General features: G+C 47.0%; 1 long non-coding RNA gene across 1 annotated transcript in view; it reads left to right on the top strand.

Moving 5' to 3' along the window:
- The window catches only part of LOC140429361 (uncharacterized), a 75,543-nt gene extending 52,726 nt beyond the window's left edge, over positions 1–22,817 (top strand). Inside the window, exon 3 of the long non-coding RNA XR_011949055.1 lies at positions 20,877–22,817. This is a non-coding gene — a long non-coding RNA (uncharacterized lncRNA). The remainder of the gene's footprint in view (positions 1–20,876) is intronic.
- Positions 22,818–24,478: the final 1,661 nt, after the last annotated feature.

The raw sequence follows: 24,478 nt of genomic DNA on the forward strand, positions 1-24,478 counted from the left end.
GGAACAAGCACCACCACCGCCGAGGCGATCGACATGGACGACCAGACCGCCCGACCGACTCGTGGCGTCGATCTAACACTACAATATGTGGACTTTTAACGAGAACATTTTGTCTTTTTTCCTGACGATTACTGTAAATAGTTCGAAACAAAAAAAAACCTTGTACATACTGTAATAACATGCGAAAGTTTTCCTCCCAGGACCAGCCTTGTAAACCCTTACCACCATGCGAAGCATCACCTCGCCGGGTTCATTTTTAACAAGGGGTGAATGTGGTAGTATGCATTAGGGGTCATGTGGGACTGTGAAGCCGTGATGTCATTGGCTGACAGATCCCGGGTCCTGGTTGGATGTTGACCTCTAGCTCCGCCCTGAAGGCGGAGTATAAGTACCAGGAGTCCTCCCCCGCAGGCAGTCAACTACTAAACTGCGGGGGAACAGTCACGCTTAATAAAGCCTCATCGACTTCACTCTATTCGTCTCTCGGAGTCTTTGTGCGCTACAGGGGGTCCTCCTTTATGAGCGACAAACTGCATCAATTCCTGCTCAGCAATGGCATCGCCTCGAGCAGGACGACCAGTTACAATGCCCGGGGTAACGGACAGGTAGAAAGGGAGAACGGAATGGTTTGGAAGACCGTCCTACTGGCCCTACGGTCCAGGAATCTCCCAGTGTCCCGCTGGCAGGAAGTACTCCCGGATGCCCTCCACTCCATCCAGTCACTGCTTTGTACCACAACCAACCAAACACCTCACGAACGTCTCCTTGTCTTCCCCAGGAAGTCCTCCTCTGGGATCTCGCTCCCGACCTGGCTGGTCCCATCCTGCTCCGAAAACACGTGCGGGCGCATTGGTCGAGAGGGTCCATCTTCTCCACGCTAACCCCCAGTACGCCTACGTGGTGTACCCCGACGGCCGACAAGATACGGTCTCACTATGAGATCTGGTGCCCGCCGGAGCCCCACGCACACCCCAGCCACCAGTCCCACCCTCCCTCCCACCAGTGCACCTTAGAGGAGGATCGGTCCTTCTGTCGGTCCTGTCTAGGCCCTCCATACCCACCGACGCACCCCGCAGACGCTCCCTTCCCAGGTCAACCGTTTTCCCCACCAGCGCCGTCTAGGGGTGTCGAAGCTGCCACAGAGATCGAGGCCACGCTCCCGGAGTCACAGATGCCCGAGCCTCTACTGGAGTCACCACCGAAGCTTTGACGATCACAGAGGATGACCAGGGCCCCCGATCGACTGATTGCTTAATTTTAAAGTGTATAGTTAATTATGAATCATAAATTGTAAATAGTAAATAGAATTGTAAATAGTTACAAAGCGCTTGACGGATATATTACGGTACCTCCATAACAATAATTTCTACCACGTTACCATGTTGTAATCAGGCCACCACCCCCGCCGGACTCTTTTTTAACAGGGGGTGAATGTGGTAGTCTGTAGAGGTATTCGAGTACCTGGTAATGCTGGAACACCATTGGTAGATATTGTATGTTTCCTATTGGTCAAACTGTATGGTAGCTCCGCCCTGCAAGGTGGGGTATAAGAGCCCGTGCCGCCCCAGCAGCCTTCATTCTGTACCTGAGCTGCTGGGGGAAACATCTAGCTTAGCCTTCAGTTGGACTACAACCTCGCTTTAGTGGTCATTGATCGTGCATCAGTGGGATTATTGCAGGTCGGTCCCAAAGGCCATTTTAACTGCCCTCCAGCTTTGTTTCTGCCAGATAATCTAGGTAATCAACAGTTATCACTCTCACCATTCTTCAATCACTTATTCCGATACATCATTTTACACTTAACGATGCCGAGTGCCCGGGTTCAATCCTGGCCGTGGGTCACTGTGTGGAGTTTGCAACCCAAAGATGTGCAGGGTCGGTGGATTGGCAACACTAAAATTGCCCCTTAATTGGGAATTTAAAAAAATGTTTTATACTTGACAAGAACAATCTGATAATGTCCCTTGCAGTCCAGGTGAGAATACCATCCTTGACCAAATGTGGCATCAGGAAACCCTACCAAAATTGTCAATCAGTGGGAAGCAATGGGAAAACTCCACTCGCTGGAGTCAAACTTAGGTGTAGCCCGAACAACACTCAACAAGATCCAGAACAAAGTAGCCTGTTTGGTTGGCGCCCCATCCAGCACCTTGAACATTCACTCCCACCACCAATGTACAATAACTACAGTGTACAGGATGCTTTACAGCAACTTACCAAACCCGATTAAACAGCATCTTTCAAACCCGCAACCTGTACCATCCAGAGGACAAGAGCAGCAACCGAATGGCAACACCACCTCCTTTAAGTCTGCAACTAAGTCCTTTTTTTATTTATTGTATGTGAGTGTCACTGGATGGCCCATCATTTATTGCTCATCAATAATTGCTGAGTTGCTTGATAGGCCATTTAATGGACACAGCGCCTGCCAGAAGCGAGATTCGAACCAGGGAGCTGCAGGGCTGCTCCATGGCAGAACTCTTGATAGGCCATTTAAGAGTCAAACACATTGCTGTGGATCTGGAGTCACATGGCACCTGCACAACTACGACATTCCTGTTTCATAAGACTAATGCAATATTTTTAATGAGTAATCTTTATTGCAGAGCTGGAGTGCTGTTTTCATAGAATTTACAGTGCAGAAGGAGGCCATTCGGCCCGTCGAGTCTGTACCGGCTCTTGGAAAGAGCACCCTACCCAAGGTCAACACCTACACCCTATCCCCATAACCCAGTAACCCCACCCAACACTAAGGGCAATTTTGGACACTAAGGGCAATTTATCATGGCCAATCCACCTAACCTGCACATCTTTGGACTGTGGGAGGAAACCGGAGCACTCGGAGGAAACCCACGCACACACGGGGACGATGTGCAGACTCCGCACAGACAGTGACCCAAGCCGGAATCGAACCTGGGACCCTGGAGCTGTGAAGCAATTGTGCTAACCACCATGCTACCGTGCTGCCCTTACCTTGGATTACCTCACCTTTTGTCTCCATGCTTGTCTTTTTAAATTGAGAACTATTAAAAAAATGTTTTTCATCTGAACTCCATCATAGTTTTCATGGCATATTCACAGGACAGAAAAAACAGAACCAAGTTAAAAGTCAAGGACATGCAGAGATACATTAATAAGTAAACTAGAAAAGGACAACTGAACCTAATCCTAATCCACTGCAAAACTTTCCTAATCTTTGCATTTCTATCCCTTCCACTCTGTCACTCTCTTTTTCTCTCCCCAACCCAGATACACCTTTTCTCCCACACACACACACTGTTGAGAAGCAGTAGAGAAACACCATAACATGTTTCTCAATTACTATTATTACTTAATTTTTGCTGTGGCATTTAATCTTTTTCAGAGTAAATCCCTACTCAGTGGATGTGTTAAAAACTGCCAGATAAGCCAAAGGATTGTTGGTGATAATTTGAATTTATGAGGCTCAGCAGTCAAGGAATACTTGATTTGGATGGACTCATCTGTTGAATTTTCCCCCAATAATGGTGAAAGTTATGCCTTTTTTAAGGTGTGTTATAAGATCATGAATTTACACAATATTTTTTGATTCCCCCATGATAGTTGCAATGATGTGATGATGAACATGATGATTTATTATTCATGTCATTATACATGCATTCAAATATTAATCACAGTATACATGCAATGACATGAAGCAGTGCACCATTTTTAAAAAAAATGCCCCCAGTGTTGTACACAATAGCATATATATTTACCCACTTGTTTTGAGCCACTGAATTAAATTATATCACTATAGAAAGATGTCAGAGTTCTATGAGGATACTTTCTATCTTGAACTAGAAGAATATGTACAGACATAAATGTTCTGAAGGAGATCTTGCAGCTTACCATTTTGTTTGAGACCTTCTTAGATATCTAACTCTGAATAAATTCTACAGTCTACCCATGCATGATTCTGCTCCAGGATGAACTCAATTTGCTTCATAGTTTTATATAGTTGACCGCAGATTCTTAAACATGCATTTTATAATGACATATATGTAATTTTAAATTGGTGCTTGGAAATGTTGCAGTTACAAATTGTTCAACTGAAATTTATTTTCTTAGTGTTGATAAACATTATGAATATAATGTGCATTACTCTTACAGTTTAGACTTCACTTTATATGATTACATACAATTGTTTGAAAGATTGAAGTTGAGACATGTGCTTAATTTGACTCTTGACAATGGATATAGATCTTCATTTAGGTTTTTCTCATCTCAGATCTCTTTCCAGAAATATTCTCAAGAGAATCAATTACAGTTTTTGTTTTAATTGGTGTCTTATGAATATATGGTTCCCCAGATGTAAGTTATTATGTGATCCAAATGGTAAATAGGGGGCTCACTAGAGCTAATTTCAGGAGACTTCTTCTTTGACACTATATTCATGATATTTTATTTAAATTATGTGCTACACCAGGAGAGCAGTCAAAGTGAATATTGTTGCAAGGTGCCAAAGGAATTTAAGAAAAGCTTACTGAAGTGAAAATCATTTTTATCTGAATATGTCCACAGTTACGAGCTGTAGCATTATCAAAGCGTGCATTAAATAAAACCTTTATAACATGCTGTGCATAGAATATTTGAAAGGTAAAATCTGGGAGAATTGTCTCTGCTGGTTAAAGCTTCACACACTGTTGCCATGGATATGTTTTCCCTGTCGGGTGTGAGATTGGCAGAGTTGTATGCTGGTACCCAGAACTCTGCTCAGCTATTTCTACAAGACAATTACTGTTCAATTTGCCAATTTTTTTTCACAACCTGTTTTAAAAATGGTATAATTTAACACTTAAATAAAGATTCCATTATTTTTTCAATTTCCCAATACACTTTGAAAATGAAGAAATATTTTAATGATTAACAACAAATTGAGCTTATTTTTAAATGGTATGCTTACCATAAATTTATTTGTTAGATTATCAAATGTACCTTTCAATCGCAAGACCCCAGTAATTCAAAGAGTTCTGTATCATAGCACAGATGAAACTAACCTGTCCCTTTGTAATAGCATATGTAATGTACTCAAATCTAGCATTGTCTTTTTTGACTTATATATTCGGAATGATTCCTAAAATGTTATTTTTAAAAAAATTTAGAGTACCCAATTCATTTTTTCTAATTAAGGTGCAATTTACCATGGCCAATCCACCTACCTTGCACATCTTTTGAGTTGTGGGGGCGAAACCCATGCAAACACGGGGAGAACGTACAAACTCCACACGGACAGTGACCCAGAGCCGGGATCGAACCTGGGAGCTCGGCGCCGTGAGACTGCAGTGCTACCACTGCGCCACCATGCTGCCCGATTCCTCAAATGTTATGTTCCTAATTTCAGGTGTTTATTAGGCAAGGCAGCAACCTCAGGCAGGGTACTGGAGCACAGAAAGAGAGGAAAGATAATTGGATATCAACCTGGCCAGCCAGCTAAAAGATTGAAATAACATTCATTTATGTAGTGGTTTGAGACTTCTCAAACCATGTAGGCAGTTAATAAAAAACTTTTTGACATGTAATCACTGTTGTAGTATAACAATTGAAGCAGCTGGACTTCCAGTGGCGGCATGTAGGAGGAGGGCGCACATTGGATGGCTCCTGCTCGAGGCTTGATTTTTTAGAATTTAATGCCCTGTCCCAGGGGCAGTTTTTGGTTAAATAAGGGCAGGAAGACATAAGGAAGAAGGATGTCTAAAACCTAAAGGAAAGCTGCCGTGAAAAAGGGGGTGAATGAAGAATTGCAGTCGAGTGGAAGGGTCGGCACAGCAACTGGAAGGATGGTGGAGGCCGGGTCGCTGGGTGGGGCAGCACTGTTCACGGCAGAAAAGATGACCGAGGTGATGGTTGCGGAACTTGAAAAACAGTTTGCAAAGCACATGGAGGTGATGAGGATGGAGATGATGGGAGTATTGAAGGTGCTGGTGGAGGAGGCGATTGCCCCGGTGAGCCAGAGCCCTGCGATTTACCATCCAAATGTTTGAGGATGTAAATAGCAGAGGGTTGGAAACCTAAGGGTTACCTGAAAACAAACAAAAACTTTTTGAACAAAACTTGCCGAAATGAGGTGCGTATGGGCCGCGACGGGTAAGATTTGGATGGAGTCCCCGGGTAGGACGGCGACCAATGCCGTGTGTGCTCTACCCAAGCATAGCTGACCAGAGGGGGGGTTCCCAGACAGGGCGGGTCCCAATGCCGTTTTTCCACTGCCTGAGCAACCGACAAGAACGGGCAAGAAATGTCGTCATCGTGGGGGGTTGCCGTATTGGTTCTTCCTTCGAACCAGAAGGGCAGTTACGAACGGGTGTCTGTGTTCCGTTGACAGACGAGTTCCTATGAACTGGCGTCTGGGACCTTAACAAGTCTCTGTGGACAAGCTAGTTCCGCTGAACTAGCGTCTGGCCAAACTAGTTTCTCTAACTGCCAGTGGGTGTCAAAAGGGTGGTGTCGTGGGGCGGTGGAAAAAAAATTCCGGTCTAACATACAACATTTAACAGTACAAGTACAAACAGCATCAAACATGCTGCAGGTTCCATCAGAAAGGACACCGTTTTCTCCCAAGCGGTTCCTTTTAAAACATCATCTGGACACCTCAGTTATCGGTTGCGAACAGGGTCGCAAAGGGGTTTTCGTTTTGGGAGTCAGACTCAAAGTCGTCATCTTCTCCCGGATGCCAAACTCTCGAGTGTATCAGCGCTGATAGGGCTGCTTGGTGTGATTTTGGATCACTCTCGTCGTTCCGGACGAGTCTGTACGAATTATCTCGGTGCCAAAAGGTGGTGTCTAGTTCTGTGGGGACGGAATCGGGGTCGTCATTGTAGGTCGGTGGTCGTTGGTGGGGTTTGTTTAGGAAAGTGATCATGAAGGGGTCACTCAAATCATGCTCAGTTTCGGTGGGTGTGGGGCCTGTTGCATGGGGATAGTAGGGAGGCGTGCTGTGGCTATTGTCCGAGTCACAGTCGCTGTCGCTGCAGCTGCTGTCTGTGGGCGTTCCGGGGCAGAGTGTATATTTCGGGGGTGGAGTCGGGGTTGAGTCTATGGCTGGGCTGGACGTGTTGGGGGAGGGGAGGGTTACGTTGGCTGTGGGCGGGGCGTGGTCTGCTGCGTCGAGCTTGACATGATGTGCGTGGTTAGACTGTGTTCCAATGCCTTCAGCTGGCTGATATGAAACCACGCAGTCTTTCCAATGGGGTACGGACCCGAATACTTGGGTGACAGGAATGTGCTGGGGTTGTATACGGAGAGCATGACTTGCTGTCCTACACTGTACTCAGTCGCATGCACTGTCTTATCGAAACAGGCCTTTTTCTGTTTCTTTCTTGTGCCCAATTTCACTGTGGCTGCTAGCTGAGCCGTTTTTACATTCGCCACTAATTGTTCTACTGCTTTCTCGTGTGTGAGGGCCGTCACTTCGGGGCTGGTAAAATCTAATCCTAATACAAATTCTGTGCCTTTCATGGGGCGTCCGGTCATGAGAGTGTGTGGGGTGTAACCTGTGAATGTGGAAACCGTATTTCGCAAAAACATCAGTGCAAAGGGGAGGACTGAGTCCCAAGTGGTGTTATTTTGCTGCACCATTTTTCTGAGAGTGAATTTTAGAGTCCGATTCATGCGCTCCACGATACCACTTGACTGGGGGTGGTATGAAATGTGGATTTTTTGGGTAATGCCAAATATCGTGAGGACGTTCTTCATGACACGTCCCGTAAAATGGGAACCTTGGTCGGATTCAATGCTGCGGGGGAGTCCCCATCTCGTAAAGATGTGGTGGGTTAGGATCTTGGCTGTGGTCTTTGCCGTGTTTGTTCTGGATGGGAATGCTTCCACCCATTTTGTAAACGTGTCTATCACCACGAGTACATATTTATAACCATTCCTGCAAGGGGGCAATGGACCAATATAATCAATCTGGAGGTTAATCCAGGGGCCATTAACGGGTCAGGTGTGACTGAACTGAGCCTTTTTGGAGTATCTGTCCGGGTTGTTCTGGGCACAGATAAGGCAATTCTCAACGTAGAGCGTTACATCTTCTTTCAAACTCGGCCACCAACAGAGCTGCCTGAGGTGGACTGTAGTGGGATCAATTCCCTGATGTCCATGACTGTCATGGAACAAACAAATGATCTGATTCCTGTCCTGTTCAGGAACCACATAAAGGGTATCGTTTAACACCACACTGCCATGTGTGGTCAGAGCATTTTTGAATCTATCATAGGGTGCTGGATAGTTTCCTTTTAAAATCTCCCTGAGATTGCTGTCCTGCTTCTGGGCCTGCACTAAATCCTCGAAATTAGTCTGCGAGACCTGAACTGCATTCACTGGTGTGCTTTCGGGGGGGTGTCCAAAAATATCCATGCCTGGAACTTGCTTTAGCCAGTGCGTCGGCTTTTACATTTCCAGGGGGGGAGGAACGATGATGACTATGAACTTTAACTATTCCAAAAGTCCTGTTCTGCGCTCTCTCTAAAACGTGATGGAGCAATGGGGCTGAAGGGAGGGGTTTTCCGTCTGCGGAAACAAATCTTCTTGCTTTCCACAGGGGCAGGAATTCTGTAAAGCTGTTGCAGACATAGAGGCTGTCCGAATATATGTCTGCTGGGCTGGGGAAGGAATCTGGGTGTTCCACTATGTATGCGATGGCCTAAAGTTCTGCTGCCTGCGCGCCTAAGTGTCCTGGAAGTTTTATTGCTATTTCTTCTAGGGTGCGTCCCTGCGCGTCCTCGACGTAAATGCCGCATCCTGTTATGCGCTTCCCTTCTAATACTGTGGAAGAACCATCCACATATATCCTAATGGGTTCGCACGTGTCTGTGTGCTTGGGGCTCTGGGTTGAACTACCTATCTTTCTGGGGGGTGTTTTAGCAATAAAGGGGCCTGTGTTGTGGTGTGGAGAGATAATTTCACATTCATGGGGGGTTCCGGGGTACCTTTTAACAGTGATGTCCCGTTCCTGCAAAAGAAGGGTCCATCTAGCTGCTCTAATCTGACTAACTGTACCGTCCTTGAGTCGTCCATCCAGTAAAAGTTGGGTGGGGGTGTGTTCCGTGAGGATTGTGATGGGGTTCAGTCCGGTTATGTACAAAAAATACTGTACTGCCCAAAAAGCTGCGAGCATAGAACATAGAACATAGAAAAATACAGCACAGAACAGGCCCTTCGGCCCACGATGTTGTGCCGAACCTTTGTCCTAGATTAATCATAGATTATCATTGAACTTACAGTGCAGAAGGAGGCCATTCGACCCATTGAGTCTGCACCGGCTCTTGGAAAGAGCACCCTACCCAAAGTCAACACCTCCACCCAACACAAAGGGCAAATTTGGACAATAAGGGCAATTTATCATGGCCAATCCACCTAACCCGCACATCTTTGGACTGTGGGAGGAAACCGGAGCACCCGGAGGAAACCCACGCAGACACGGGGAGGATGTGCAGACTCCGCACAGACCGTGACCCAAGCTGGAATTGAACCTGGGACCCTGGAGCTGTGAAGCAATTGTGCTATCCACAATGCTACCGTGCTGCCCTTAAGAACAAATACATCTACACTATCTCATTTTACCGTAATCCATGTACCTATCCAATAGCTGCTTGAAGGTCCCTAATGTTTCCGACTCAACTACTTCTACAGGCAGTGCATTCCATGCCCCCACTACTCTCTGGGTAAAGAACCTACCTCTGACATCCCCCCCTATATCTTCCACCATTCACCTTAAATTTATGTCCCCTTGTAATGGTTTGTTCCACCCGGGGAAAATGTCTCTGACTGTCTACTCTATCTATTCCCCTGATCATCTTATAAACCTCTATCAAGTCGCCCCTCATCCTTCTCCGTTCTAATGAGAAAAGGCCTCGCACCCTCAACCTTTCCTCATAAGACCTACTCTCCATTCCAGGCAACATCCTGGTAAATCTCCTTTGCACCTTTTCCAAAGCTTCCACATCCTTCCTAAAATGAGGCGACCAGAACTGTACACAGTACTCCAAATGTGGCCTTACCAAAGTTTTGTACAGCTGCATCATCACCTCACGGCTCTTAAATTCAATCCCTCTGTTAATGAACGCTAGCACACCATAGGCCTTCTTCACAGCTCTGTCCACTTGAGTGGCAACTTTCAAAGATGTATGAACATAGACCCCAAGACCTCTCTGCTCCTCCACATTGCCAAGAGCTCTACTGTTTACCCTGTATTCCGCATTCATATTTGTCCTTCCAAAATGGACAACCTCACACTTTTCAGGGTTAAACTCCATCTGCCACTTCTCAGCCCAGCTCTGCATCCTATCTGTCTCTTTGCAGCTGACAACAGCCCGCCTCACTATCCACAACTACACTAATCTTCGTATCGTCTGTAAATTTACTGACCCACCCTTCAACTCCCTCATCCAAGTCATTAATGAAAATCACAAACAGCAGAGGACCGAGAACTGATCCCTGTGGTATGCCACTGGTAACTGGGATCCAGGCTGAATATTTGCCATCCACTACCACTCTCTGACTTCTATCGGTTAGCCAGTTTGTTATCCAACTGGCCAAATTTCCCACTATCCCAGGCCTCCTGACTTTCTGCAGAAGCCTACCATGGGGAACCTTATCAAATGCCTTACTAAAATCCATGTACACTACATCCACTAGTTTTCCTTCATCCACATGCTTGGTCACCTCCTCAAAGAATTCAATAAGACTTGTAAGGCAAGACCTACCCCTCACAAATCCGTGCTGACTATCCCTAATCAAGCAGTGTCTTTCCAGATGCACAGAAATCCTATCCTTCAGTACCCTTTCCATGACTTTGCCTCCCACCGAAGTAAGACTAACTGGCCTGTAATTCCCAGGGTTATCCCTATTCCCTTTTTTGAACAGGGGCACGACATTCGCCACTCTCCAATCCCCTAGTACCACCCCTGTTGACAGTGAGGACGAAAAGATCATTGCCAATGGCTCTGCAATTTCATCTCTTGCTTCCCATAGAATCCTTGGATATATCCCGTCAGGCCCGGGGGACTTGTCTATCCTCAAGTTTTTCAAAATGCCCAACACATCTTCCTTCCTAACAAGTATTTCCTCGAGCTTACCAGTCTGTTTCACACTGTCCTCTCCAACAATATGGCCCCTCTCATTTGTAAATACAGAAGACAAGGACTCGTTCAAGACCTCTCCTATCTCTTCAGACTCAATACACAATCTCCCGCTACTGTCCTTGATCGGACATACCCTCGCTCTAGTCATTCTCATATTTCTCACATATGTGTAAAAGGCCTTGGGGTTTTCCTTGATCCTACCCGCCAAAGATTGTTCATGCCCTCTCTTAGCTCTCCTAATCCCTTTCTTCAATTCCCTCCTGGCTATCTTGTATCCCTCCAACGCCCTGTCTGAACCTTGTTTCCTCAGCCTTACATAAGTCTCCTCTTTCCTCTTAACAAGACATTCAACCTCTCTTGTCAACCATGGTTCCCTCACTCGACCATCTCTTCCCTGCCTGACAGGGACATACATATCAAGTACACGTAGTACCTGTTCCTTGAACAAGTTCCACATTTCACTTGTGTCCTTCCCTGACAGCCTATGTTCCCAACTTATGCACTTCAATTCTTGTCTGACAACATCATATTTACCCTTCCCCCAATTGTAAACCTTGCCCTGTTGCACGCAGCTATCCCTCTCCATTATTAAAGTGAAAGTCACAGAATTGTGGTCACTATCTCCAAAATGCTCCCCCACTAACAAATCTATCACTTGCCCTGGTTCATTACCAAGTACTAAATCCAATATTGCCCCTCCTCTGGTCGGACAATCTACATACTGTGTTAGAAAAGCTTCCTGGACACACTGCACAAACATAACCCCATCCAAACTATTTGATCTAAAGAGTTTCCACTCAATGTTTGGGAAGTTAAAGTCACCCATGACTACTACCCTGTGACTTCTGCACCTTTCCAAAATCTGTTTCCCAATCTGTTCCTCCACATCTCTGCTACTATTGGGGGGCCTATAGAAAACTCCTAACAAGGTGACTGCTCCTTTCCTATTTCTGACTTCAACCCATACTACCTCAGTACCTTTGAGAAGAGTTACAGGGAGGTAACCACACGCAAGGTACAGGACAAGAATAGCGGGGTTACAGTCAAGGGAAAGAAAAAAAACAGGCAGACAGTGCAGGGATCCCTGGTGGCCGTTCCCCTTCAAAACAAGTATACCGTTTTGGATGCTGTTGGGGGGGATGACCTACCGGGGTACCCATACTCCTCAAACTGCTTTTCTGCAGCTGTTATACTATCTCTAATTAACAATGCCACCCCCCACCTCTTTTACCACCCTCCCTAATCTTATTGAAACATCTATAACCAGGGACCTCCAACAACCATTTCTGCCCCTCTTCTATCCAAGTTTCCGTGATGACCACCACATCGTAGTCCCAAGTATCGATCCATGCCTTAAGTTCACCCACCTTATTCCTGATGCTTCTTGTGTTGAAGTATACACACTTCAACCCATCTCCGTGCCTACAAGTACTCTCCTTTGTCAGTGTTCCCTTCCCCACTGCCTCATTACACGCTTTGGCGTCCTGAATATCGGCTACCTTAGTTGCTGGACTACAAATCCGGTTCCCATTCCCCTGCCAAATTAGTTCAAACCCTCCCGAAGAGTACTAGAAAACCTCCCTCCCAGGATATTGGTGCCCCTCTGGTTCAGATGCGACCCGTCCTGCTTGTACAGGTCCCACTTTCCCCAGAATGCGCTCCAATTATCCAAATACCTGAAGCCTCCCTCCGACACGATTCCTGCAGCCACGTGTTCAGCTGCACTCTCTCCCGATTCCTAGCCTCGCTATCACGTGGCACTGGCAACAAATCAGAGATGACAACTCTGTCTGTCCTGGCTTTTAACTTCCAGCCTAACTCCCTAAACTCGTTTATTACCACCACACCCCTTTTCCTACCTACGTTGTTGGTACCAATGTGCACCATGACTTCTGGCTGCTCCCCCTCCCCTTAAGGATCCTGAAGACACGATCCGAGACATCCCTGGCCCTGGCACCCGGGAGGCAACATACCTTCCGGGAGTCTCGCTCGCGACCACAGAATCTCCTATCTATTCCCCTAACCATTGAATCTCCTGCAACTATTGCTTTTCTATTCTCCCCCCTTCCTTTCTGAGCCCCAGAGCCAGACTCAGTGCCAGAGACCTGGCTGCTAGGGCCTTCCCCCGGTAGGTCATCCCCCCCCAACAGCATCCAAAACGGTATACTTGTTTTGAAGGGGAACGGCCATGAGGGATCCCTGCACTGTTTGCCTGTTTGTTTTTTTTCCCCTGACTGTAACCCAGCTATTCTTGTCCTGTACCTTGGGTGTGGTTACCTCCCTGTAACTCTTCTCTATCACCCCCTCTGCCTCCCGGATGATCTGAAGTTCATCCAGCTACAGCTCCAGTTCCCTAACACGGTCTTTGACGAGCTGGAGTCGGGTGCACTTCTCGCAGGTATAGTCAGCGGGGACACCGGTGGTATCCCTCACCACCCACATCCTACAGGAGGAGCATGCAACTGGCCTAGCCTCCATCCCCTCTTACCTTACAGAATTTAGCTGCCCTGTGGACCAACTGGATCTCCGCCCTCCGACTCTGCTCCCAGTCAGCTGCACTCTCTGTAAACTCCTGGCAATCTTCTCACTCTTTGCGGAAATGTAGGAAACAAAATGAAAGGAGCACCTTACTCCCTCCTCCCCTTATACTCCCTCAGTCACCAAACTCTCACTATAGCACTCAAATGCACCAAACTCAGCACTCAGTGCAAACAAAGTCTGCACTGTAGGGGATCACTTTTACACTGTGAATCTAGCTTCTGAAAACTGGCCTAATCCAATTAACTAATTAACAAGCTCCAGCTGCAAGTGCCTACAAGTAGAAGCTTTGTTTAAAGCTGATTGAAAATTCACCTTCTTCTAAACCAAACAGCAACTTTTAAGTTAATTAACTAAATAAAAGAAAGACTAGACTTTAGTTAAAAATGAAGCCTTATACTCCCTCAGTCACCAAACTCTCACTATAGCACTGAAATGCACCAAATTCGGCACTCAGTGCAAAAAAAAAAAAAAGCAGGTGCCTTTCACAGGCTGAAAATCTCTGCTCCACAGCATCTAACACTCTGGAGGCGTAAGCCACGGGCCTTAACTGTTCGTGCCGTTCCTGAAGGAGCACGGCCGAAAGGGTGCAGTCTGCGCTTGCTACCTCTATCACATAGGGGGAAAGCGGGTCTGAAACTTGTAGTGCGGGGGCTGCTATGAGTGCTTGTTTCAAAGAGTCCACAGCATCCGTATGCTGCGGAAGCCATTCCCAGGGGGCTCCTTTCTTGAGGAGGTCTGAGAGGGGTGCTGCCTTGCTGGCGAAACTGTCAATATGGTTTCGGCAGTAGCCAACCAGTCCTAAAAACGACCGGAGGGCTGAAACGTTCTGGGGAAGGGGCAATTTGGTAATCGAGTCAATCCTTTTGTGCTCGATCTCGCGTTTACCATGTGTGATAATTGTACCCAAATATATCACTTTGTGTTCCAAAATCTGGGCTTTTTGGGGGTTAACTTTGCATCCAATTGCTTGTAGGAGTTCCAGGAGTTCGGACAGAAGCTCGATGTGCTCGTCCTTGGTGTCTGTCTGCAGTAGTAGGTCGTCTACGTACTGGACCAGACATTCGGGGCGAGAATATTTGGCTAAACCATTTGCCAGCTGTCGGTAGAAAATGGAGGGGGGGTTGTGGAATCTTTGTGGAAGGCATGCCCACGTGTACTGTTGGTTTTTAAAGGTGAAGGCAAATTTGTACTGGCACGCCTTTGCCAATGTAATGGACCAGAATCCATTACTGATATCCGAAACCGTAAAGTATCGGGAATTGAGTCCCTGCTTGAGCATGGCCTCGGGACTTGTGGCTACTGTGGGGGCTGCTGCGGGGGTGATTTTGTTGAGTTCCCGGTAATCGATGGTCAGTCGCCATGATCCATCGAGCTTTCTCACTGGCCAAATCGGGGCATTATTAGTGGAGGCTACTGATCTAAGTACGCCCTGCTCTAATAAGCTGTCGATTACGTTTGCGATTTCTCCCTCTGCCTCTTGGGGAAATCCATATTGCTTTTGGGGTCTAGGGTCAGGTCCTGTGATTTGTACTGAACCAGTCATCCGGCCACAGTCGTGTCTGTGGGTCGCGAATGGTATCCTGTTCTTTTGTAACACTGCCCTAACCTGCTTGTCCGTGCTAATTGTTGTCGGGTTGAACCAAAATTTGCCTACTGCGCTAATTTTGTTGGCATATTCTCCTATGGGGAGCGTTGCGGGAGCTCTTGCAGATTTTCCAGACACATTGGTTGACTGGATCAAAGGATAGATTGTGGGAATTCATAAAGTCTATGCCCAAAATGTGTTCTGCTGTGTGGGGTAGGTCGACTAAAACTACGGTGGTGGTGATGTTGCCGATTTGAATGGGTACAGGGGCTGTGATGTGTCCCTGCTGTGAGTGGCCTGTAAAGCCGCTGAGGGTGATAGTGGCTGTAGTGGGCCACGTGTCCTTTTGAAACATGGTGGAGGAATTTATTGTGGTGCGGGACCCTCCTGTGTCCCAGAGAAACTCGATGGGCTGTCCCCGTATTTTTGCTGCGACTACCGGTCGTCCGGACCTATCCCAAAGGGTGTCGCAGACCCAACTGGGGGAGCCCGAACACCGTCAGTCCGTTCCATTCAGGTCCGTCTGATCTGAACGGGTGCTCACACTATGTATGGGCTCTGTCCTATTCTTATTCAGAGTGCCCGTCTGCTGGGCTCTCTGTGGCTTTCTTGGGGCATTGCATTCTCTTGCAAAGTGTCCTAAATGGCCACAGTTGTAACACTCATGTGACTTTTGTGGGAGGCTGTTCTTGCCTTCATTTACCCATGCATGGTTCTGGTGTGACTTAACTGCTTGTATGTCCGCTTCTGCCTGCTTTCCTTCGGGATTTTTAACTGCGGGTTTGTTTTGTACAGACTGATCCCAGGTGCGGGACAATCTTTTTACGACCTATTTCTCATTATGAGCCTCCTCTGACGGATCATAATTCGCACAAGCTTTTTGTCCTGTTTCTGTGGCATGGGAGATAAGGGTGTGGGTCCATTTGGCCATGTTGTCTGGGGACAAATGGACGTGGTCTAAGTCTCCAAAAACTGCTGCAAAATGGATCCACAGGCGTCCAGCAAACGCTGTGGGCTGCTTGGTTTTCTTTTGCCTGTATTTATTGAGGCCATCTACGGGGTCACCCCGGTTATACCCGATCGCGTCTTTGACATTTCTGCAAGGGTGCCTCCTACATTCTGTGGGTCGGGAAGGGCTGCTATGACCGAAGGGTCTAAACTCAAAACTGTGAGCTTTACGTGCTCTCGCTCATCCAGGCCTTACATGGTCGCCTGCTGCTTTACTCTGGCAAAGAAGTGGTGGGGTTCTGAGGTGGGGAGGAACGGTGTGATTTTCTCGCACGCGTCCCGTAATTGGGTCACTGTTAAGGGGGTGGTGTACAGAAATTCCGTGTCGTCCGATGTGGCTGTGCAGTGGGTGGTGACTGGGTTCATTGGAACCTGAACTATCTGCTCTGTGGGGGGTTGGGGCGCTTTTCTCTTTTGGGGCTTTCCCTGCGCACATGTTCCCTGAACATATCTCTGCGCTGTCTCATTTAACTCTTCCCAATCAGGGCCGTCTTCCTCATCAAACTGGGATCCAAAGGTTTCCTGGAACCCTTTTTGAACTGAAAGCAGAGATTGCAGTTCTGCAATCTGCTTCCGGCACTTTGCGTGGTCTAATGAGCTTTGTCTTTGCTCCGTGGTGGCAGCATGGAGTGCTCTTAACGCTGCCTTCAGGTCACTATACTGCCTCTGCAATGCCTCTACCTGCTTCTCGGTTTCCTCTCGTACCAGGACTGCACGTTGCGTGTCCTGATAGGCCTTTTCGTACTGGGACTGGAAGCTGCTTAAGTGCGCCAGACAAGACTGATGTGCCCACTTAGCATCATCCACCTCGCCGTCTTTTGCTGCCAACTTCCTCCTTAACTCTACGTTCTCTCTTTCTACCTCACTGACATCGACCTTCCTCCTTCGATGTATGACTTCTATCTCTTTCCGGAGCGTCCTAACGACCTCCTCTGTGCCTCGCAATTGTGCCAAGCAGGACACGATTGCCATCGGCTTGCGAGCTTCTCCTAAGCTCTTCTTGTGAATCTCGCTCAGGTTCTCCCACCAAGTATGTCCTATACTTCCGGGACCTGTTTCCTCATTGCTACAGAATTTGCTCCAAAGGGGCCATCCTTTCCCTTTGAGGTACTCCCTGATTTCTTCTTCCCATACGGGACACTGTCCTACTCTACTGTTGCTGGTCGCTGCGACCACGAAATCTTCGATGTTCATGAGGCGTTGCATTGCCTGCATTGCCATCTTTCCTATCTGAATGCTTCTTTTAAAATTTGGAACAAGGGGTACTAAGGCGGTGCTGTAATTACAGGTATGGCTTTCGCTATTTTCCGAAATACAAACACCCGACAGTTTTGTCGCAACAAAAAAATCTATCAGTTTACCTTATAGCCCTGTTAGTTATGCATGCATTTAACACACTTCCGAATTATGAGGATTGATCAGAACTGCTTGAACACTTGTGGTTTTCTGTTCCCAATTGGATCTCTAATTCAAATTTTTGGGTTCTCCCGGAGTGGTTAAGCCACTGCTAGATCGGGTCCCGTCAGATGTCGCCAGTAATATGTTGCTAACTTTTGGTTGGTTCAATTGGCTCTGTTTTCTAACCTTTGCTCTCGAGTCGCCAGGTATCTTTATGATACCGCCACGAGGTTCAAGTTCAAGTAATGATCAATAACTCAATACACCAATTAGTAAGATTCAAATCAAAGCACATTTATTATACACAGTAAATCGCTACTCATGCATAAATTCTACTGCTAAGCTACTTCTATAACTAATAGGCCTATACTTAGCTTCGGACTGGCCCACCAGGTCAGGAGAACAAATGGCCTTTTGTTCGGGTTCTGAGTCTGCGGGATTCGAAGTTGGTACGGACTGGTAGCTAGGAGCGCCTATCTCGTAGCGAGCGTTGACTTAAGACTTACTGGATCTTGGCGGCAGCTGAACCGGTCACTGTCAAGGGTTGGTTCGCGTTGCTGAGTGACCCGGTCAAGAAGGATGATTTGAACTTGGGGGCTTAACTTTATAGTCCCCAGGGGCTTCCCGCCTTTCGGGGCGGACCCTGTACCTGGTTCCAAGTGATTGGACTTTGTTCCAATCGCTTGGTTCGATTTCTCCAATACTGGAGCGGTTCCCTGATCGATGGGCGGTCTTGAGGTGTCCGTTAACCTCTTTTGTGTTGGCTCCTTCTGGCGCTGAGGAGTCTGGCTTGGCCTTGTTTATCCCAAATGTTTTGATTGTTCCCGGGGATCGCTCATCAGTATGTAGATGGCTGCTACATTATTCTGCAGATGGCTGCTTGTATCGATGCTGTCTGGGCTTTTACAGAGTTTAATACACAGTAACTTGCACCTGCTAGTTTCTGCCTCTGTTGGCTGAATTTCCCTTCAGCCTTTGCTGTTCTCCATTTTACATCGCGGGTTGGCCAACCCAGGTGGCTACATACTGGGTGAGGTATTTTTGCGAGGAAGTGGAGGGGAGGATTCTGGGAGTGGTGGAGGAACCCGATGGTATCAATGGGAGGGGGCGGGCCAAGCTCAGTGGGCAGGGCCTGGAGTTATGAGGATGGTGGATAGGACCGGCTCGGACTGGATCGGGTGGCGAGCGGGTGCAGGGGCAGATATTAGCCTTTGCCTTGCTGATTGCCCGGAGGTGGGTCCTGTTGGGTGGAGGTTAGCTTCTCCATCCTGTGACACGGCTTGGCGGGGGGACCTACTTGAATTTTTTCGACTCTCGGGAAGGTGAAGTCTCAGCTGAAGGGGTTTAAGGAAGTGTTTCACAATTCCTGTGGGCTGTTTATTATGTATGTCCGAGAATTGGTTGGCATTGACCATTAGGGAGGGGGAAAGTGGGGGGTTGGTGGTATTGTTGTCTTTGTTTACACTGTTTCCGGATTGTTAATTTGTGGGTTTATTTACCTGGAATGTACGGGTGGATGTTTTGGTCTGTATATTGGGCGGGGGGGGGGGGGGGGTGGTGGCGAAGGGTGGCGGTTTGTGTGTGGGGGATTGTTACTGTATTTGTTTTTGTTTGTTTTTTCTTTGGTTGTTTATTAATGAAAATGTTGAAAATGAGAATAAAAAGATTTTTTGTAAAAATTGAAGCAGCTAATTTGCATACAAGGCCCCAAAGACAGCAATTAAATAACTTACCATGTGATCTATTAAAAAATATATAATTGTTTGAGAAATAAATGTGTGTGTGTGTGGGGGGGGGGGGGGGGGGGGAGTGGGGGGGAGGGTAGGTGGAGGGGTGGCAGACAGGAGAATTTCTCTACTCTTTTTTTTGAGTAATGCTGTGGGATGTTTTCACCACCTAAAAGATCAGACAGGATCTTACTTTAACATTTCCATACAACCATAGAATTCCTACAGGAGGTCATTCGGCCCACTGAGTCAGCAGCAACCCCCAAAAGAGCACCCCACCAGGCCCATTCCCCATCCACACCAAGCCTGCACCCTTGGACAACAGGGACGATTTAGTGTTGCCAGTTCACCTAACCTGCACATCTTTGGACTGGAGCAACCGAAGGAAACCTATCGCAGATACTGAGAGAACGTGCTGCCTTTAATTTCCCATCTTAAAGATGGCACTTCTTTTTTAAAAATAAATTTAGAGTACCCAATTAATCTTTTCCAATTAAGGGGCAATTTAACATGGCCAATCGACCTACCCTGCACATCTTTGGGTTGTGGGAGCGAAAGCCATGCAAACACAGGGAGAATATGCAAACTCCACATGGACAGTTGTAGCACAATCAATCACTCACGAGGCGAGATGAGAAGGAGTCGAACGATGGCTTTATTACGCAGACGTGTTCCCCAGCAGCACAGTTACAGACTGCGGCTGCTGGGAGAACCCGGGCTCTTATACTCCGCCTTACTGGGTGGAGCCAGCAGGCGGCTGATCCAATCGGGACCCAGTGCCTATACACCAATAGCCTCTCGGCATCACAGGGTACCTTAATACCCCAAATACATACCACCACAACAGTTGACCAGAGCCGGGATCTAACCTGGGACCACGGCGCCGTGAGGCAGCAATGCTAACCACTGCGCCACCGTGCTGTCCAAAGATGGCACTTCTAACAACATGGCACTCTTTCAATACTGCCAAACGGGATTATGTACTCCACTTCCTGGAGTGGGGCTTGAATCCATAAACCTTCGAACTCAGAGTCAAGAGTGTTACTACTTAGCAACAATTGATAATTTATTACTATGTCACCGATACCAAACCACTGTTGACATCAACTTGGAACCAGCTGTTTCTTTCTGATAGTGAGTTGCCAGTAATATGGGTCATCAGTTTCACCACCGAGCAGAGGCAACACCCTTAGCTAATGAGATATAGCGTACATACATCGCAATGATATCTTTAAAAATAATGCACCATTGTAAGTTAGAATGTAAACCTTTCCTGGTAAAGCAACTATGTCCATATTAAACAAGGTTATGGATGGTTATATGAGAATTACTATTGGCAGCTAAAATATTGGAGAAAGAAACAAAGAGACAAATTATTTTTATTTTGCATGGGATGTTGGAAAACTGGTAGAGTGTGGTGTCCTGAAGTAGTGAGCTATTTTTGAAAGAATTGATCCAGCTGATGCATGTAAAAGCCTCCCCGATGAACTCAATGCACTCTCTGATCCTTTTGAGCAGGAAACCTACGAACTGATGTCACCTGCCCCAACGTCCTCGGACACATCCATACCTACAGTCACAGCCTCAGAAGTTAGATCGGCCTTCTCGAAAGTGAACCCACGAAAAGCAACTGGTCCTGACAGAGTCCCTGGTCGTGCACTCAGATACTGCATGGACCAACTGATGGGTGTATTCGCAGACATCTTTAACCTCTCCCTACTCCATTCCGAGGTATCCACTTGCTTCAAGAAGACTATTATCATACTGGTGCCAAAGAAGAACTAGGCAACGTACCTACATGACTACTGACCGGTGGCCACTTATATCTATTATTATGAAGTGATTCGAGAGGATGGTTACGAGTCACATTAACTCCAACCTTCAAGATTGCCTTGATCCACTGCAATTCACCTACTGCCACAACCGGTCCACACCTGATCCAACACTCATCCCTGGAGCACCTCGACAACAAGGCCACCTACGTCGGACTCCTGTTCATTGACTACAGCTCCGCCCTCAACACCATAATCCCAGCCAAGCTCATATCCAAACTCCAAAACCTAGGACTCGGATCCTCCCTTTGCAACTGGATTCTCGACTTCCTGCCCCACAGACTGCAATTAATAAGGATACACATCAAAGACACCTCCACGATAATCCTCAATACCATCATGGTTCGGATCCCAAACAATGACGAGTCAGAGTACAGGAGAGAGATAGAGAACTAAGTGGTATGGTGCAAGACAATAATCTCTCACTGTCAGCAATACTAAGAAACTGGTCATCGACTTCAGGAAACAAAGTGTTGTCCACTCCCCTGTTGTATCAATGGTACCAAGGTGGAGATGGTTGACAGCGTCAAATTCGTATGTGTAAACATCCTGGTCCACCCACGTCGACGCTATGACCAAGAAAACACAACAGTGTCTATACTTCCTCAGGAAACTAAGGAAATTCGGCATGTCCACAATGACTCTTACCAATTTTTATAGATGTACCACAGAAAGTATCCTATCTAGCTGCATCACAGCTTGGTATGGCAACTTCTTGGCCCAAGACCATAAAAAACTACAGAGAGTCGTGAACATAGATAGCCCAGTCCATTTTCCAACCCACCTTCCATCCATCGACTCTGTCTACACCTTTCGTAGCCTTGGGAAAGCTTCAGCATAATCAAAGACACCTCCCACACGGGTTATTCTCTCTTCCAACCTCTTCCATCCTACAGAAGTTTGAGAACACGCACTAAAAGCTTCTTCCCCGCTGTTGCCAGACTCCTGAATGGACTGAATTGATCTTTCTACGTATCTTCTCTACAGTTGTAGCACTATATTCCACATGCTTCACCCGATGTCCATGTTCCATGTTTATGCATTTACTTTGTGTGTTTATCGTATGTTCTATGTTTTCGTGTATACAGTAATCTGTACCTCGGTATATGTGACAAATCTAAATCTAGAATGCAGTTCTCGGCGAATGATATCCTAAGTAACTGAAGTCAGTCAAAAAGCATTTGTTTGTTGAAGTTAACATTCCATAAATAGTGTTTGTTAGATCAAGTTTAAAACCTAAAGCCTACAATTCCTGGGAAATGGCTGTCATTCTGTAATATGGCCTGTCTGATATTTGACTGATATATTTTACAAGAGGTCCAGACTGTGGGACTTCAAAATATTAATAATAGTGTGATTTCAGCTTTTTATGCTTTATTTGGACCTGTGTCGATGTTAAGCTTCACAAAATATGTGCATATCTACAATGTACTTATAGAGTCTGACACAGTCAATAAAAATATATTAGCCATGGAAATATAAGATATCATGATCATGGATTGCAAGGAAATATAATTTAGCTTTTACTGTTTATGATCAAAGCAGCACCTGATATACATGCAAGAAAATGTGAACTGTACATGTTTTGCTGTTGTGACAAAATAATGAACAGAATTTTCCCTTTTTTGGGGCTAAGTGTCGTTTTGGGTGAGAAAAGCTGAGAGCGCCCGTCTGCAGCATTGGCGGGTTTCTGTGCCGTATTTTTAAGCACTTTGAAAGAATTTAATTTTGCACGAGTTTCACGCCACGCCAGTGGTGGCTCACTCTGATTTGTCCACCCCGATATCACTTGGCATTTGAATCAGGCAGGGCGCACCATTTAAACGTGTCCCCAGCAGTTTTTCCATGTGCAGCCAAGAGATGGTTGCTCGGAAGATGCCCCGAGGTTTTTTGAAGGAGCACTCAGCAAAATGCTGGATGTGGTGGAGGCGAGGCGGGAGATCCTGCACCCTCAAGTGGGGTGAAGATCCTCCAGCAAAGGGTGACATGGTTGCACAGTGGTTAGCACTGCTGCCTCACAGCGCCAGGGATCCGGGTTCAAATCCAACCTTGGGTGACTGTCTGTGTCGAGTTTGCACATTCTTCCCGTGCCTGCGTGGGTTTCCTCCCACTCCAAAGATATGCAGGTTAGGTGGATTAGCCATGCTAAATTGTCCCTCCTTGTCCAAAGGTTAGGTGGGTTACAGGGATAGGGTCAGGGAGTAGGCCTAGTTAGAGTGCTCTTCAGAGAGATGGTGCAGACCCAATGGGCCAAGTGGCCTCGTTCTGCAGTGTAGGGATTCTATGATAAAGTTACCAAATTGCACAGCATGTGGTGGCAGGGCTGGTAAACACCAGCTCCCTGAACAAGAGGACGGGCATCCTTACCATCTGACCAGGCATACGGCTTATTTACAGCCCCCCCCCCCGCCCCAACGCCCCCCCCCCCTCCAGCCCCAACCTTCTGTCTCCTTGCGGGACAAGCTGGCTCACAATAAAAAAAGGAAAAGGGTGGGAATGCCCAAATTAAAAGTCCTCTCGCCATTCAAGGAAAGAGCCCTTCAGCTTGCCGGAGAGTAAGTGGATTGATCCTGCACTGCGGCAAGGTTGGCGCAAGAGAAAAAAGTGAGAACACAGAACACACCATCCATCTCGCCAACCTTATATGAATTCTCTCATATCCTTATGCTCCTACCATACTGTGGTAGTACCAGGTACTGCGGTACCTAAGAGGTGGATGACCATTGTTTAGACCCAGGAGTCTACCATTGGCTGTTGTGCATAGCTCCGCCCTGAGAGGCGGAGTATAAGAACCGGTGCCATCCTAGCAGCCTTCACTTTCTGTATCGAAGCTGCTGGGGAAGAGTTCTAGCAGATTAAAGCCTTCAGTTATGGAATTACTTCGTCTTGAGTGTAATTGATTGCGCATCAATTTAATCTGCTACAACTTCAGTTGGAAGGATGGATCTCTGCATCAAACCGGAGTGCCTCCAGCTCAGTCCCCACGCGGATAACTCTGCTGCTATTTTTAAACACTGGCTGGCTTGCTTTAAGGGCTACCGCGACACGGCCGTAGGCACCCCCACGGAAGGACAGAAGATGCATCTCCTGCGCTCCCGGGTCAGCCCCGGGATCTACCCCCTTATCGAGGAGGCGGAGAACTTTGCCGCCGCTATCGAACTGTTGGAAGGACATTACATCCGCCCGGTAAACCAGGTCTACGCTCGTCACCTGCTTGCGACTAGGCGGCAAAGCCCCGAGGAAACGTTGGAAGACTTCTACTGGGCGCTGCTGGTGCTGGGCCTAAAC

Source organism: Scyliorhinus torazame, chromosome 9 (genome assembly GCF_047496885.1).
Source record: "Scyliorhinus torazame isolate Kashiwa2021f chromosome 9, sScyTor2.1, whole genome shotgun sequence".
NCBI lineage: Eukaryota > Metazoa > Chordata > Chondrichthyes > Carcharhiniformes > Scyliorhinidae > Scyliorhinus > Scyliorhinus torazame.